This window comes from Sphaerodactylus townsendi, linkage group LG17 (genome assembly GCF_021028975.2).
Source record: "Sphaerodactylus townsendi isolate TG3544 linkage group LG17, MPM_Stown_v2.3, whole genome shotgun sequence".
Classification (NCBI taxonomy): Eukaryota; Metazoa; Chordata; class Lepidosauria; order Squamata; family Sphaerodactylidae; genus Sphaerodactylus; species Sphaerodactylus townsendi.
The window spans coordinates 19,733,253-19,746,532 of record NC_059441.1 but is presented as its reverse complement, the minus strand read 5'-3'; the positions used below and the strand labels follow the sequence as shown (position 1 = coordinate 19,746,532).

Sequence of the window (13,280 nt, the reverse complement as noted above, 5' to 3'; positions counted from 1 at the left end):
AGGTTATCGGGGGCGGCCGGGTTTTGTTTTCGCCCTCCTCGTTTTTGGGAGCGGGGGTGTCCCCCCCCTTTCCCCCTTTTGCAAGCCACCGCGGTATGTGCAGAATGCAAACGCGGCGTCAGGCCCGGGGAGGAGCCAGGCGCTCAGCTGGTGTAAACAGCGCGGCTCCCCGATCGCCTATAAAGCGGGCGGGTTGGGAGCGCGCTAGGAAAAGCCGGGCTGCCGACGGACTTCGCCGAGCTGCTCCGGACCGAGCCGAGAGCCTCCGCCGCCTCTTCGCTTCTCCCGCAACGCTCTCCCCGCAGTGCAGACCCTCTCTGAACCCCGGAGCTGCTGCAGAGAGCGAGAGGGTCAGTCCAAGCCGTGCGCCTCGCAGGGGGGCGATAGGTAAGCCTCCCGAACCGGGCGCAGCCGCCAGGAGACGCTGTTGCAGGTGGAAACCGAAGGTCCGGCTCCTTGGGAAAGTTTGTGCGCTCCGGTGGGTTGCAAACTTGGGGCCGATTCCCCGCAAACATGTGCGCGTGGCTGGGGGGAAAGGGCGCCTTGCAAACGGCGGTGAGCGGGCTAGGACTCTTGGAGAGGTGGCTGCAAGAGGCGGCGGGCAGGTAGGTATTCTGGGTTTGCGCCGCTGCTTCCCCGTCGCTGGAAGTTGCCCCGCAGTCCCTCGAAGCTGGAGCCGCTGCGCCGGGCTGGCTCTTGCAGGCACTAGGATGCTTAAGTGCTTGCTGGAGAAGAGCGCGCGTCTTGGCGCTTCTGGTGCGCTATAGCGAGCAGGGCGCACGGCAGCAGCTGTGCCAGGCGTGACCAGGGTTGGCCGCAGGACTTCTTCAGGCTGCTGCTGCTCTGGCTGAAGTGGCGTCGGGTCTCCCCCTGGCCGAGCCCTGCCTTCCTTCCTTCCTTCTGGAGAGGATCCCCAGTGCGCACACACAGGTGGGTACTTTTCTTGGCACCATCCAGCCGCGCTCTGGCCGGCCTGTCCACGTTTGGTCTTCTAATGAAGGTGCCAGCCCGACTGTCTCTTTGCAGGGAGCGGAGGTGCGGAGCTCACCGCCTGCTGCTGGCGGGGCCACTAAAACAGCTAGGACGTTGGGCTTGGAGAGAGAGCTCAGCCACATTGCTCTCCTTGATCATGGAAGACAGAGGTAAGGACTGTTACCCCGGGGTAAAGAGTGGCTTGGGGAAAGGGGGACCCCCAGAGTAGAGAATCTGCCCAAAGGGCTTCCTTCAGGGGTGCTTTTCTGCCGTTTTCCTTGGATATGACCAAGCAATGGTGTAGTGGTTGAGAGCAGGTGCACTCTAATCTGGAGAGCCAGGTTTGATTCCCCGCTCTGCCACTTGAGCTGCAGAGGCTTATCTGGTGAACCAGATTAGTTTGTGCACGCCAACACATGCCAGCTGGGTGACCTTGGGCTAGTCACAGTTCTTTGGAGCTCTCTCAGCCCCACCTACCTCATGGGGTGTTTGTTGTGGGGGAGGGGGAAGGGAAAGGAGCTTGTAAGCCCCTTTGAGTCTCCTATAGGAGAGAAAGGGGGATGTAAATCCAACTTTTCTTTTTTTCTTCTTCAATCCCAGGCAGACTTTAAACTAGTTAATTCCGAAGCCTGGTTGAACTCTGTGGAGGGGTGGGGGTAGAATGGCATAGGATCCTGCTGCTACAGTATCAGTCTGTGCCAGTGTGGCCCAGTCGTGAACTGTATGTCTAAGGTCTGGGTTCGAATCCCCTCTCTGTCTTGAAACTTGCTGGGAGATTCTGAGCCAATTGCTCTCAGCCTAACCTAAGCAGGGTTGTTGTGAGAATAAAACAGATTTATTATCATCCTTGAAATTTCCTGCTGTTTTGCTTGCAAGTAGAGAGGCCAGGGCAGTGGACTAGTGCATCTTGTCTGGGCGCTTCTCTGCTTTGGAGTACAAAGTCAGGGAGTGGCAATTTTTCCAGATGAGTTAATGCCCAATGTAAGGCTGTGCGTGTTATAGAAATCTGTGCCCCACCTTAATTTAAATGGGCAGATGGGGAGTCTAGAACTGGAGTCCGATCTGCCCTTTAGAACTCTTCTTCCTTGTACAAATGCACACAGATTCCCCTGACCTGAGCTGCCTCCTTGCCCTCCTTTCTCCAACTCTTGGGCCCCTTCCACACCTGCAGAATAATGCACTTTCAATCCACTTTCACAATTGTTTGCAAGTGGATTTTGCTATTCCGCACAGTAAAATCCAGCTACAAAGAGCATTAAAAGTGGATTGAAAGGGCTGCTCTCTTTTGAAATAATAATGTGCATTTCTTTAACAAAAGACTGGGCAATGAACCACAGTTTCCATCTGGAAGTGAGGGGGTGAAGGCCCCTCTCCAAAAGACAAAAAAAGAGAGAGGGCTGAATGCAAACCTCAGTTTGCATTCAAAGTTGCCCCACAGTGTGTAGCATTTTTTCCATGGGCAAAGCGTTTGGCACTTTGTTCTTCCAGCAGTACAGTCAGGAAGTTGCTCAGATAAACTAGGGGAGTGTCTTTGGCACATGGGAATTTGATTCTTGCCTCTCTTGAGCCCAGTCATTCTGTTAAAGGATACTCCATTTGTGCCCCACCTCTGTTTCAGACATGCACGTTCATGGGGTGGGGGGGGTGAGGGGGGTGGGGGGGTGGGGGTGGTCTTGAACCAATATCTTGATGTGGGAATGGGCTGCTGGAGAGTGACAGAGTGAAACTGACCAAACCATCCTGAGACGAGTTAGAAGGCTGTTAACTCTGCTCATGTTTGTGCTGTTAGTAGCTGTTTGGATTTATACCCCACTTTTCTCTCCTGTAAGGAGACTCAAGATGGCTTACAAGCTCCTTTCCCTTTCTCTCCCCACAACAGACACCTTGTGAGGTAGGTGGGGCTGAGACAGTTCTTAAAAGAACTGTGACTGGCCCAAGGTCCCCCACAGGCTTCATGTGGAGGAGCAGGGAAACAAATCCAGCTCACCAGAGAAGAATCCACTGCTCATCTGGAGGAGTGGGGAATCAAACCCAGTTCTTCAGATTAGAGCATAGGTGTCAAACTCGCAGCCCTCCAGATGCTATGGACTACAGTTCCCATAATCCCCTGCCATTATCATGCTGTCAGGGGATGATGGGAACTGTAGTCCATAACATCTGGAGGGCTGCGAGTTTGACACCTGTGGATTAGAGTCCACCACTCTTAACCACTACACCATGCCGGCTCTCTGGAAGGTGTAAGCCACCTTGAGTCTCCTTACAAGAGAAAAGTAGGGTATAAATCCAAACTCCTCATCATCATTAATGTCCCTTGTAATCTTTTGTTGGATCCTCCCCTGCTAGTCTTTATCTGTCTGTATAGCAAAGCCATTGAAGGTGATGAAGCAGGTGGCTGCAGCAAGAAATGTCCTGGGTTTAGGCAGAGGTGTGATTCTGTAGTTGCGCGGCAGGAAGCTTCACTCTTGGATGCTGCTGAACAAAACCTTGTACATCAGTGACCTTCAGTACAACTTTTACACTTCTAATAAACAGTGGAGCAAACGTGGACTCAGTGGCCAGATTGTCAATGCAGACGTGGCCTGGATGGAAGTTGCCAGTCGCTTTGACACCACCACCACCCACTTTGTGGATGAAACCTGGAGATTACAAGAAATTATTTCCTGAGAGCCCACAATGAAGCAGTATCCATCGCAGCGGGGGATTCTGTGGCTGAGAACTTGACTTTGGAAACCTGACTCTTCCTCAGAGATTTTCTCCATAGTAAAGTCATCCTTCATCTGGGATACAGGTAAGTTTCTCAGTGTGGCTTTTGATTTCCATTTCTGAAAGTATGGGTGTGTGAAAGCACAGCACAATAGGTAACTGTAACTATATGTTACTCTCAGTCCCCTTCTGCACATGCAGAATAATTCACTTTCAATCCAATTTCACAATTGTTTGCAAGTGGATTTTGCTATTTTATACAGTAAAATCCAGTTGCAAAGTGCATTGTCAGTGGACAATGAAAGTGTATTATTTTGCATATGCGGACAAGGCCCTAGTTAGCACTAGCAGCAAAATAAAACTAGAGTCCAGTCAAGACTACCAAACTTTATTCCAGTATCAGTTTTTGTCTGTGAAGGCTCAGTTGGTCAGTGGTATCAACTCGTAACTCATGGGAACAGGGATGGATTCAGTGAGTCTCTGTGGTGCCACCGGACTCCTGCTTGGTTTTGCTCATGAATGGTTGTACTTAGGATCTTGAGTGGCTCTGGCATATTTCTGATTTGAATGGGTTTTGGGTGTGCCTGCTTGCGGGAAACTGAAGTACGGCAGCTGTATATTTCAGAAGTGGGTTGGTGCTGTGGAATTCCTGCCCTCCTAATTGGAAACGTCCGTCTGCTTTTGAAAAATTCTGTGGATTAGAGAATTGGTGGGCGTGGCTAATGAATTAAGGTTTCAGAATGGTTTTTCTTTGCTTCCTATGATTTGCCAGTGCACTATCAGACTTCTTTGCGTCCTTAGGGACTTTTTAAAAAAGAAAGGCAGAGGCGAGTGAACACATCGGCTTCACTTCCTGGAATTCTAGCTATCAAACCCATTGATAGCTCAGATGTGCAAACATCCATGAACTTTGGCTTGTCTTACTGACCAGCCACAATGAGTTCACCAGAGACTTCTCTCCTGTTCTTGTGATCTCTCTCTATATCCCAGAGAACTAGAGAGCCAGTGTGGTGTAATGGTTAAGAGCAGGTGGATTTTAATCTGGAGAACCGGGTTTGATTTCCCCACTCCTCCACCTGAGCGACAGAGGTTTATCTGGTGAACCAAATTTGTTTCCCCACTCCTACATTCCTGCAACTGGATTTTACTTGGGCTCGTCACAGTTCTTCGGAACTCTCTCAGTCCCACCTACCTCGCAAGATGTCAGTTGTGGGGAGAGGAAGGGAAAGGAGCTTGTAAGCCACCTTGAGTCTCCTTTCAGGAGGGAAAGGTGGGATATAAATTTAAGCTCTTCTTCTTCTAGAACAGGGGTAGGGAACCTGCGGCTCTCCAGATGTTCAGGAACTACAATTCCCATCAGCCTCTATCAGCATGGCCAATTGCCCATGCTGGTAGGGGCTGATGGGAATTGTAGTTCCTGAACATCTGGAGAGCCGCAGGTTCCCTACCCCTGTTCTAGAACAGGGGTAGGGAACCTGCGGCTCTCCAGATGTTCAGGAACTACAATTCCCATCAGCCTCTGTCAGCATGGCGAATTGGCCATGCTGGTAGGGCTGATGGGAATTGTAGTTCCTGAACATCTGGAGAGCCGCAGGTTCCCTACCCCTGTTCTAGAAGAAGGCTGTCCCACATTGTGTAGGACTCTGAAGTTGGTGCAACTGGCAATCTTCTTGTTTCTTCTGCTGGGCAATGTGAGGAAAACCTTCCACTAGCTTGAGAGAAGGGACAAGGATTCTTCACCAGACGTTTAGAGCCATGTGGGTTTGGTGATGCTTCCAGATGAGCTAGCAGAATGTATAGATGTGATACACATGGGTCCCCCCTCCTCTTACATTGGTTTATTAACAAATTACAGTTTTTTTATTTCATATTTGCCATTTCCCACCATGAATAAACATGAGGCCTCTGATACTACATTTGAATTATCTGTAAGCACTGTTGGATTTTGACATATGAATTGGTACCTATGGCAAATGAAACAAGTTGACTAGACAAGGCCTCCATCAGAAATAAATCATCTTCCATTAGTTAAGAGGGTATGTGTTTGGTTTGGTCAGAACCGATAGCCTGCATTCTTGCAGGCAGTGGTGTTCGCCTGTTGAGTGAAAAATATTTATCTCCCCCACTCAAGTCTTGTCATGTGATCCTAATGCCTGTAATCTCACACTGATGAGATTTTGGGGGTGTCTGACATGAGAGGGGAAGGGGAGTATCCAGTTTCAACTGCACTAAGGGTTAGACAGCATATTATGTCTCTTGGCAATAGTTGGGCCGATGCTCAGTATCTGTGTTTATGAGAGTGTTTTGCGGTTGTAGATGGGTCTGTAGCTTCTCCAAAACAGCTTTGTTGAAAACCTGTAGCGTCACCATGGACAGCTCCGGGTCTTTCTTCTTAACAGTCGTACCGCTGTCCATTCCCAGATTTTTTATAGCAGCTGGGTATCTCGTGCATGAAGGCTTTCCCCTTGTACATTCCTTAGCCGTTTATGCCAAACACAAGTGACCTCACAGTGGAGAATCTCTCCACCACATGCAGGGTGCAAAATGTGATGTCATAACCATATCACGTCAAGATAATCCTAGATGGGTAGCTAGGTTAGTCGGCAGAGGAATCCAGGGGCACCTGAAGGTCGAACAGCATTTATTCTGCCCCAAGGTGCATCTCACAAAGGAAGTTTGAGGAAGATTCTGCCGGAATAAATTTTGTTAGCCTCTAAGGTGCTATTGGACTTCTGTCTCAGTTTGTATCTTGAATGGGTTGTTGTGAGGTTGAAACGGAGAACCACGTGTGCCACTCTGAGCTCACTGGTTTAAGAACGGGGATAGAAATGTGATCCTATTGTTGCTGTTGATTGACACAAAAAACCAAGGACAGGGATTTATGTTTCACCTTCCTGCATGTAGTTGTGTTTGTGTGCTTGATTTCCATTGCTGGGAATTGGACTTGTTGCATTGCAGCAGGTTGGACTTGATGGCCCTTGGGGTCTCTTCCAACTCTATGGCTCATTCCGCACATGCAGAATAATGCACTTTCAAACTGCTTTCAGTGCTCTTTGAAGCTGTGCGGAATGGCAAAATCCACTTGTGAAAGTGGTTTGAAAACGCATTATTTTGCGTGTGCGGAAGGGGCCTATGATTCTATAGAATGTGTGTTTAGGTAATTGTTGCCCTTATCCATTATCGACTTTTTGGGACACTGTCTCAATTTTCACCTGATTTCCATTCTGCACATTTGTGCATTCCCTGTTCATCCCTTCCCTCCCTCCCTCCCCCCTCCTCCGCATTATAGAATCAGAGTAAACTAGAATGGGGATTGAAATAAATTATTAGGCTTGGGATCTTGGATTACTACTAAGTTGCCATTTAATGTATTTTAGATTTAGATTTTGAGGGAATAATTTAAACACACTTTATTCTCCTCCGTACCTGATAATTTTGCTAAAATAAATTCCGGATATGAGAATGCATGGGGCAGTACAAGATATAATGCATTATGTCTTCCATTTGATCTGAGCAGTGGTATTTATTCATTGTCAACTGAATATTATGGATGCCATGAAGTTTGTTTTTGCCATTGCAAATTCTTTCCTTGCTTCTCTCTTTGTTTCAAGAGATCCAAAGGAATTTCACTCTGTCAACATGGCAGGTTTGGGGTTGAGAAACATGGGCCAGCAAATCTTGGGGAGCTGCATTTTCATCTCACAGGCGATACAGATGAGAAAGGAGGCTATGAACTACCATCACACCTGGACAACCTAGCCATCCAACCTGGCCTTGCTTTTTGAGGTGTGCCACCATCCATGGAGTGCATAGCCTTTTGGTATGCCAAGTTTCCGTTAACGTTGCTACCGATGCCTATTAAAATGTTGAAGAGAGAATGCACATTTTAAATAAACCGTTTTCAAGCTTTAGTCTGCTGAAACCTTTTCCTCTAGAAATCTGTTTGCTCACCCCCTCGATGATCCCCCATCAGCAGTATGCAAATGCCTTCACAGTCATGAAGTCCAGAAAGATTTCTTTATTTACAGATTTGTGGATCTTGGAAATCTGAATTCCATTCCCAGCAGTGGGCCACAAATATCTGGCAACTGTAGGCAGAATATCCGCAGCTCGCAGGGAACACGGTTTGCCCCAGGAGCTCAAGCTGTTGTTTTGTTTTTTAAATAAAAGAGAACCTCCAACAGAGCAGGGCGGAAAGTGCCTTGTTCAAAATGGCACAAAGCTGTGTGCCTGGAGTGACAATATTGAATAGGAATGTTTTTTCCTGGTCCCTGTAGCATTCTTGGTGTGTTTGATTGATGGTCGCTGGATTCTTTATCCCAATGGTAATAGGCACCCTGCATCAGGGTGGTAATGAGAGCTAGAAATTTGTTATGGGGATTTTTTGTTTAAGTTCAGGGATGACAAAAATGCACTGAGTATCATTGTTTTTCCATTACTGATCCTTTACTGATCCTTTATTGGCATATAGGTGGCCATGATCAAACCATAAACAAAACTAAGAGCAAGCCATAACCACAGATTATAGATAAGAAAAGTAGACGACAATTTATCTTCCAGTCTTATTTTGACGCCCCTTTATGGCATCTTGCAAAAATTTTGCTACTTTCTCACTTATTTAAAGATTGGAATTAATCAGGAGAAGGAACAGCTTAGCAGAGTCCGAAAGTCCAGTCCTATTTACTAAAATAGGGCTTCAATACTTTGAATTTCCAAATGGAAAAGACAATGAAATAAAGCTTGCTGGATACGTTCAAAGCAGCCCACCTTGTCGGGGCAATGCGCTGAGAGTGTCATTGTTTTTCTGTGGCCCATCCTTCTCAAGCAGCACAAGTGACACGAAAATCCATCATGGCTTGATTTCCATCTTGTCTGAAACATTCTGAATTCCCTTGTACTTTGTGATTAATGGGCCTTGAAAGTATTATTTGTAAGGTGCTTAAGAAGATATAGATTTTTGTGCACAGTCTCACGAAACTGCAATTTGTCCGAAATGGAGTCCTGTTGATTTACATTCCTAAAGACGGTTGTATATGTGGAAGATAACTGGGTTAGAAGCGTGTAACTGTTTAGAATTGCATTGTCAGTCTGTTGGGCTTTCAAAATGAAATGATTTTGGGATGCTTTCCAATGTATATATAGCTCAGTAATGTACTAAGTGACCTTCATGCTCTGCAGTAACATACGTTGATGGTCATTCGATGATCACCAGTCGTGGTTAGCTTTGGCACTCAGCCTTTCCTAGAACATGAGATTGAAACAATCTCACTGAAATATTTTCAACGGTGCATCATCTGGGCCAGCAGCCAGAGATTTCCTCCAAGGTAGAAGAGACCTCAGATCAGTGTAGAACAAGGTTGTTTGGCACAAATACTCTTCGCTCTTGTTTAATTTACTCTTGTTTAATCTATATTTTTAAAAACTACCACATGTATTCACACACACCCCTTTCCCCAAAATGCACTTCTTAAGTATCTGGGATCTATTTATTAACATTTCCCTTTAGCCTATTTCCCCATTGTTAGACTGACAAATGGAGGCGTGAATAAAATGATTTATTGAGATGCTTTAAAAGATCAGTTTTTAAAATTTACTTTCATGATCGGAGCAAATGTCCAAGGAAATAGTTCTGCAGTGTTTATGTTAACCAGATGAGAAAAATGAACAGGAATGCAATAAAAATGTACAGTGCAGTTTAAGCATTAAAGATACAACTGGAATCCTGTTACCCTAATACTTGCAATAAGATACTAAAGAAGAATTCGATCTCCCCTGGCTAAGATGGTAAGGCATATTTATCAGGTTAAAGTGGCAGTGATCTTGGCAGAAAACAACCCTAAAGGGAGGGTCTGTTATGTCCCAATTCAAAGATCTCATTACCATTGGCTTCCAAATTATAATAGGTGTCATCTTTATGACCTTGCAGAGTTTACTGGTCTGTTAACGTGGTCTTCAGATTCTTTAGTTCTTGTATTTATTTATGTTTATTTATTTATGGGTTTTGTATACCGCCCTACCCCCGGAGGGCTCTGGGCAGTGATCTAATTAGAAAAATACATGGCAGCTGATCTAATTAGAAAAATACATTTTAAAACTTGTGTCAGAAATGGGGAGTTATATATAAAGCTACATGTGTGGGTGAAGTGTGAAGTCAAGGAAATTGATCCAAATGTAGTAGGGCTGGAACATAGATGGTTATAGAAACAGAATGAGGCCTGAGTGGTGTAGTGGTTAAGAGCAGGTGCACTCTAATCTGGAGAACCAGGTTTGATTCCCCGCTTTGCCACTTGAGCTGTGGAGGCTTATCTGGTGAAATAGATAAGTTTGTGCACTCCAACACACACCAGCTGGGTGACCTTGAGTGAGTTACAGTTCTTCAGAACACTCTCAGCCCCACCCACCTCACAGGATGTTTGTTGTGAGTGGGGAAGGGAAAAGAGATTGTAAGCCCCTGTGAGTCTTCTTACAGGAGAGAAAGGGGGATATAAATCCAACTGTTGTTGTTGTTTTGGCTCAACCCTGCCAGTCCAGTGTATAAAGTTTCTCCATGTTCTGGCTAGAGCAGGCATAAGCAGCAAACTTTTCTAAATGGCTGAGTCTTGTTTTGGCTTCAGCTTGGTCTGACCTGTGGTGTGATCTACGAAGGCCCTAGAGAATCGATTATTGAATATTTGACTCTTGATCTGAAAGGCCTAGTTTAAATGTTCTACTCAGGCATGAGGCTCAGTGGGTAACGCTGGACCAGTTGCCAGCTTTTAGCTTAACCCAGGGGAGGTCAGGTTTTATGTCTCTGCTAACTGCAAACTTTTTTTTCACCCCCTCCTGGCTTCTGCCTTCCTCCTTCTCTGTATTGTCTTCCCAGGCTCTCCTTCCTCCCTGGGCTCCTGCATTCTTATTTTTTAAACTGTGAAAATTGTGTGCCACCCAATAAAACAAAACCAATCAGGACAACTAAACAGGTCAGCAAAACAGATTGCCCGATGAAACTAGTTGGTTGAACAGCCAAGCCAGTAGAATTAATGAATAAGCCCCTCAAGTCGTGTCCATTAAAGCAAGCCAGGGTGCAAGCCATACCACAAGGTATGGGTGTTAACCTTTAAGGCCTTGCGCGGCCTGGGACCGTCGTACCTCTGGGACCGCCTTACCCCATATGTCCCTACACGGCCTCTGCGTTCAGCAGAGGCCAATTTGCTGGTGGTTCCCAGCCCCTCAATGACACGGCTGGCCTCCACCTGGGCCAGGGCTTTTACGGCCCTGGCCCCTGCCTGGTGGAACACTCTTCCTCCAGCTGTCCGGGCCCTGTGGGATCTTGGAGAGTTCCGCAGGGCCTGTAAGACCGAGTTGTTCCACTGGGCTTTTGGGGAGGCCAGCCATGGAGGGTGAGCGCCCTCTTTGTCTTTCCCTTTTAACATCTTGGGAGCCGTAATTAGATCTACCGCCCCCTCTCTGGGAGGGGTTTTTATTGATAGTTTTTAAATTCTGGACGCCAAGTAGAATGCTGTAATTTTATGTTTTAAATCTATATATCTATATTGATTATTTATTGTTATTATTGTTTCTGGAATATTATTTTGTTGTTCACCGCCCAGAGCCCTCAGGGGATGGGGCGGTATACAAATGTAACAAACAAACAAACAAACAAACAAATAAATAAAAGCACTATAAACCAAACAGAGCAGCCTAAAATGATGTTGATAAAACTGTCCTCCAGGTGGGACCAGACAGCCTAGGTAAAGAGAAATGTTTTAGCCTGGTGCCTAAAAGAAAGCAAGATATAGAATCATAAGAGTTGGAAGAGACCCCCAAGGGCCATCAAGTCCAACCCCCTGCAATGCAGGAACACACAGTCAAAGCACTCCTGACAGATGGCCATCCAGCCTCTGCTTAAAAACCTCCAAAGAAGGAGACTCCTGGTCCCAGTCTCTGGAGCAGCAGAAAACAAGCTTGCTCCCTAACCAACATGACATCCCTTCAAATTTCTAAACATGGTTACCTCTTAACCTTCAAGGAGAACATCAAGGAAAGGGCATTTTCTTAGCTTCATGCTGATTCTTTCTAGGGGCTCCACGTCCACCCCTCTCTGACCCCTGGGTGAATCAGCCAATCATTGCCAGAGGCTTCATGGTTTTGGAGCACATTATAATATAGATGCTGTCTTCATTCTTAAACCCTTTGTGCTTAATTGCATACAAATTGCATGCAAATGCCCACCATGTCAAATTAATTGATCCATTTTTCAAGCTTTCTTAGCTGTCACATTATGCAAGGCAGAGCTGCTCCTAGTCCCAATCGGGTGTCTGCATCATCTTTTAGAGCTTAGGGGTGCCTCTGACAATCCATCCTAAAAGCCTGTATCATGTCTCTGGCCAGCAGTGCTTTTGACTGCCATTATTTAATGCCCTCCTTGCTAACGACTTCAGCTCTTCTTTACCAAGTACGGTGTAGTTTTGCTGGCTGGAAAATAATTGAACTCAGATGGTGGATTTCCCCCCCTTTCCAGGCTGGCTTGTTTATCGGCAAAGGAGACAAGACGACAAAAGGCAGTGCTGCAAATCCGAGAGAGTATTTGAGGGTGGAGGATGCCAGGTGCGTAAACAGCATGTCACGCTGCCATTTTGCGGTTTGTTTAATGTCACTTTATTGCTTTGGGGAACTTCCAGACTGTTCGGCCCTCTGGCCTCCATATTTGGGATGCGAGCAAATGTCCGTTAACTGGTAAAAAGGCCATTCCTCCTGGAAGGATGCTGCACCGTGGATTTCAAAGGCCCTTTGCTGATGCATTTCCATCTATGCACAGTCTGTACACTGACGCATATTGCATGTTTGTTGTGGGACATCTGAAAGTGTTGCGTGAGAGGAAATTGTGGGACAGAAGGGAGGTTTTACTCTCATTTGTAAAGTGCAGTGCTTTACTTTGCTCCATTTGCTGGTTATGGGATCAAGAGGCAGTTAGGGGATTCCATCAAGGTGGGGGCTAAACTTGTTCACAGTCACAGAATCATAGAGTTGGAAGAGACCCCAAGGGCCATCAAGTCCAATCCCCTGCAATGCAGGAACACACAATTAAAAAACTCCAAAGAAGGATACTCCAGCACTCTCTGATGCAGTGAATTCCACTGTCAAACAACCGTTCCTGTCAGAGAGTTCTTCCTAATGTTTAGGTGGAATCTCCTTTTCTGCACCTTGAATCCATGACTCCGTGTCCTAGTGCCTGAGAGAGCAGAAAACAAGCTTGCTCCCTCTTTGACACGGCATCTCTTCAAATATTTAAACATAGCTATCAGTCAGCTAGCTGTTGTGGGTTCTCTGGGCTGTGTGGCCATGACTTGGTAGATTGGTACCAGACCACTGGAGGACTTGGTACCAGACCACTGTCACACAGCTCTGAAAACCCACAACAGCCAGTTGATTCTGGCTGTGAAAACCTTCAACAACACTGTTCCCAGCCCCTCCTGGGAATCACACTCAATCCTACCAAGATAACGGCGCCCCTTTACCTGCTCAGCCCCATGCTGGGTTCTATGTTTTGGTTCCCGTGGAGAGCTTGGGAGCAGGAAAATATGGGACCCAACTGACCATCTCCTGGTAACTCTGTAACATTGAAG

At 46.5% G+C, this 13,280-nt stretch overlaps 1 protein-coding gene across 3 annotated transcripts in view; it reads left to right on the top strand.

Moving 5' to 3' along the window:
* The first annotated feature begins 215 nt into the window (after positions 1 to 215).
* Positions 216 to 13,280, top strand: part of LOC125424615 (cell migration inducing hyaluronidase 1) — a 139,419-nt gene continuing 126,354 nt past the window's right edge. For all 3 annotated transcript variants that reach the window (XM_048482003.1, XM_048482001.1, XM_048482005.1), the window contains exon 1: positions 216 to 387. The gene's annotated coding sequence lies outside the window, so the exon portion shown is untranslated. The remainder of the gene's footprint in view (positions 388 to 13,280) is intronic.